Source organism: Petaurus breviceps, unplaced genomic scaffold (assembly GCF_028583685.1).
Source record: "Petaurus breviceps papuanus isolate PSGF00001 unplaced genomic scaffold, PetGlider_PUasm1.0 67, whole genome shotgun sequence".
NCBI classification, from domain to species: Eukaryota; Metazoa; Chordata; class Mammalia; order Diprotodontia; family Petauridae; genus Petaurus; species Petaurus breviceps.
This window is the reverse complement of record NW_027186446.1, coordinates 570,827-575,423: the sequence shown is the minus strand read 5'-3', so window position 1 is coordinate 575,423 and position 4,597 is coordinate 570,827. Positions and strand designations below refer to the sequence as shown.

The window sequence follows — 4,597 nt, the reverse complement described above, 5'->3', positions numbered from 1 at the left end:
TGGTATTTTGAACCTGGGAAGTTGCCTTTGCTTGGTATTACATTACAGTGGTTCTTTAAACAATGCAGATTGAACCAAAGATGTGCTTAAGTCAGCTCATACTGGCTTGCAAGAACAATTGTTAAATTTTCAGTATGAATATTTTCACCTCAGAAATTGGCAAATGCTAAAAATCATATCTTGATTTATTGTTTTATTGAATATCTAGATTTAAGAAAGTGATAAAAATATTAATAAAATTAAAATGTTAAAGTGTATAATGGATACTTTTTTTCTGGAAAGTTGGTCATTAAACATTTATCCATACAACTGTGTTGAAACTCATCTATGCCTGCCCATCTTGTGATACTCCTGTCTCTCTTCTGATAAGTTTGCCACAGGAGAATCTGCCTTTCCTCACTTTCCTTTGACATTGAGAAGATATCATTGGAGTATGTGGGCTGTCATTTATCCTTTGTTCTTGCAACACGATCAGCTGATCTTTTTCAATCAAATATTTCTTTGATAACATCCTTTACTCTAGTTCTTTATTTGTTATGAGTTCTAGTATGCTCACACCACCATTCACCTCTCCCTTTCCCCCCAAATGATAATCAATTTTAAATTATCACTGCAATTAATGTTTTATGATTTGTAACCATATAACAACACCAACAGAATTTTAGTATTTTAAAAAGATGGACTTTTGTCATTGGGGTCATTAAAGGAGCTCTGCAGTTTCTCAAAAGCAATTCTATCCCATATTCCCTCTGTTGAATTCTGGGGTTTACTCGTCTATCACGGTCTTTGTCTATATCAATATATAGTCTATGCCAATGTGTATATATATCGAGAGAGAGAGAGAGAGAGAGAGAGAGAGAGAGAGAGAGAGAGAGAGAGAGAGAGAGAGAGAGAGCTATCTATGGGTGGTCCATCTAATTGAAGGTCTGAAGGTCATGATATAGAAAATAGACATTCTTTATGCACTTGGTTTTTCTTAAGTGAATGGTTAGACCATACTATTTTGAGTAGTTCTGGAGACTAGTCTCTGCTTAAAACAATAGCGCCAAACAAGAAATCACTGATCAGAGGAGGGATCACAAGGGTGGAGGTGTCTTCACTATGGGAAGACTTGGTATAAAGGTAGAAAATTCCTCTGAGTCAGAAGAACCAGAAAGAATTAAAAAGGGACCAAATGAAGTACTAAGTTTCCCATAAAAAATTTGCCAGTAGTGCTCGCTTCGGCAGCACATATACTAAAATTGGAATGATACAGAGAAGATTAGCATGGCCCCTGCGCAAGGATGACACGCAAATTCGTGAAGCGTTCCATATTTTTATAAAGTCCATTGTTCATTAAAAAAAAAAAATTAGCCAGTAGACAATTTGGTCTCCTCCCTCCCTTCCTTCCTTCCTTCCTCCCTCCTTTCCTTCCTCCCTTCCCTCCTTCCTCCCTCCCTTCCTCTCTCCCTTCTTCCTTCCCTCCCTTCCTCTCTCCCTTCCTTCCTTCCTTCGTTCGTTCATTCCTTCCTTCCTTTTCTTCCTTCCTTCCTCCCTCCCTTCCTTTCTTCCTTCTTTCTTCTTTTTCCTTTTTGTCTTTTTTTCTTCTAACTCTGCTCACTTTTCTCTGCATCAGTTCATATGGTTCTTTGCAGTTGCTTCTGAAATGGTTCATTTCATCATTTCTTATGGAACAACAATATTCTGTCGTATATATATGTATAGCATAATTTGCTTGATCATTTCCAATAAGAGTATGATACCATAGCTTCCAATTTGAAGCTACCATGAAAAAGAAATGCTAAAAAAAAATCTTTTTTTTTATACATATAAGATCCTTTTCCTCTTTTTCTGATCCCTTTGGAGTATAGGCCTAGTAATGCTATAGCTGGATCTGAGGGAATGTCTATATAATCCAGTAGCTTTTGGCGAAAAATTACTTTCCAGAATGGATGGACCAATTCTCAGTTCCACCAACAATGCACTAGTGTGTTCATTTTCCCACAGTTCCTCCCACATGTATCCTACTTCATTCTTGAATTCATAGCTGACATTCTTCTCTGGTACAAGGGAAGGTCACATTCCTTGCAGTTTCTTCCTCCCTCTGGTGATTATTTCTCTGAATTTATGTCTGGGGCAAAATAATGCATTGTTGTATATCTCTGTTACTAACCGGACAAATCATTACCTCCTAGTATAATCACTCCAATGATATGATTGATGTAGAGAAGAAAAAGTCTCCTCCTTGCCTCCCAACTGTTTCCTGATATGGGCAAAGAGGTCTTACTCCACAAAATCAAGTTGGACTGTCAACTGCTAAATTGTTTGCTATTTTTTTAATGTAACCAGAGGCTCAAGGACCATTTGAATAAGACAACTCATTAATGGAGACTGATAATGCAATGGTTCTTGCCTACATGAGGGGCAGAGTTGCTGAAAGCTTTGGGGGATAGATCTTGGTTTTCTGGCTTTCAGATTTGAGAAAGAAGTCACGGGGTTCTAGATTCTCTTCAATGAAAGGTCTCTGGAAGGAAAGACTCTGAAAATAAGTAGACACCATGTTTACATTCCTAACCTTAGCTTAGTTTAGATTTGGGGAGATTTCTCCTTGCGTGAGATCTAATATTTTTTTTTACTTTTTATTTCTTTTGCCAAGCTAGGCTATCTTGCTCCCAGGGGAAGAGCTCATTTACTCTGTGTATACTCTGGTATACCTGGTATACTCTTATGTGCATAACATCTCTGATTTCTGTTTGCTATAGATTTGGATAAGTGTGTTTATATTCTATTGGTTATATTTGATCTTTGTGCAACTAGCATTTGGTGGGAAGGAAGACAAGCCTTGGATATGTAACTTGGGGCACTCCTTCCCCATTGAGGGGTTGCAACCAGGGATGTAACTTAAATCTAAAATTATTTTCTTTCAACCAGTGCTGTTAAACTCAAGTAGAAATAAGGGCCACTAAGATAATACATATATATACATGTATGTTGTATATAGATGTATGTGTATATATACACACATATGTATGTATTATTATATGTATGTATATGTATATTGTGTGTGTACATATAGCCCTCTGATGTGCATATTGCCTTAGAAAACTATGTACTAATGGTATTTATGTTCCATATAATTTTTTATTTATTTTATTAAATATTTCCCAATTACATTTTAAACTGCTTCAGGTCTCACTGGGAATGTTGTAACTTTCAGGTCACATATTTGATATCCCTGCTCTAGATGAACAATATTTAGGGGCCAGACAGATGTAATTCCAGACTGGTCCCCTTTGTGGTGCCATTTTCCCATTAGTTCCATTCTCCTACTTCTCCTCCTGGCAGGAATCTAGAGATAACTATTGATGCCTCCCTACGAGCCATATCTAGACAGTCCCATGTAGACCCACAAAACATAGATGGGCAACACATATAAATACTCTTCTGCATGTGGGACATCCAATGTTGAATAATTAATCTCTACCAATGATAAGAGTCATGATATCTGACTTTGAGCTCCTGGTTATATTCATATTGGCTCCTAGGAAGTAATTTATTCCCTCAGCCAATCACAAGATTCTTTCTGTGTGGTACCAGTTGCCTTCATCCAATGTCCAAGGTCCTACAATCTTCTCAAATAAAATAAGATCTTTTTCACATATTGTAGTAGGGTTGTAGGAAAATCCTTACTGCCTATGTTATACTTTGCAATTTCATTAATCTGAGGTGGGAAGGGAAGCTTCTTTATACAATAAATATCATCCAGGGGGATCAGGAAGGACTCTCTAATAACAATAACAGTTATGTGTATCCAGCTGTGCAATAGTCTGTACGATAGCCCATTAATTCTGAAGTTTATATTAATTTAAAATTTTCAAAGCACTATATTTAAATTATCTCATTTGATTCTTACAACAGCCACATGTAGTAAAACTGTAGTTATTCCTGTTTTACAGACTAGGAAGCTGAGAATTAGCAAAGTTAAGGGGCTTGCTAAGTATTACATAGCTAGTAATCATTAATATTTATGTAACATATTAAGGTTGGCAAAGTACTTTGCATGCATTATCTCACAACAATACTATGAGGCGAGTGCTACTATTATCCTCATTTTGTAGATTAGGAAACTGATGCTGAGAAAAGTTAAGTGATTTACCCAGGGTCACATACCTAAGAAATTTCAGAGCAAGATTTGAATTCGTATCGTCCTGATTCTAAGTCATGTGCCCTCTCTGCCACTCAGTAGTTTACTTCAACTTAGAGGTATAGTAATAGCAACATAAACAATAGTTACCTACATAAATGTAAAACTTCAAATTCAATAGTAATTAAAATATATCTGATCAATTTCAAAATAACTATATGCTCTGAAAATGGGAATTTTCAAATGTTAAAATATTTGCATTCATTAAAAGAAATATTAGAAATGATTCTGCATTATGCCCTTTTTTGTAATATACCCTGAATAGTCATCTGCCTTGAGGGTAGAAAGGGGTAAGTAGGAAAAACGGCATATGTTATAAATTTTACCTTATAACAAAATTATTTTAATATTTCTCTCTAGTGATGGCTAAGCAACAGCTAGAATGAAAATCTTCCTTGTCACTTTGGACCTCAT

The 4,597-nt window shown here is 36.0% G+C and overlaps 1 non-coding gene across 1 annotated transcript; it reads left to right on the top strand.

The window, feature by feature from the left end:
• Nucleotides 1–1,211: 1,211 nt before the first annotated feature.
• On the top strand, nt 1,212–1,318 carry LOC138173937 (U6 spliceosomal RNA). Its single transcript, XR_011171584.1, has one exon. It is a non-coding gene; the product is annotated as a U6 spliceosomal RNA (small nuclear RNA).
• The last annotated feature ends 3,279 nt before the right edge of the window (nt 1,319–4,597 follow it).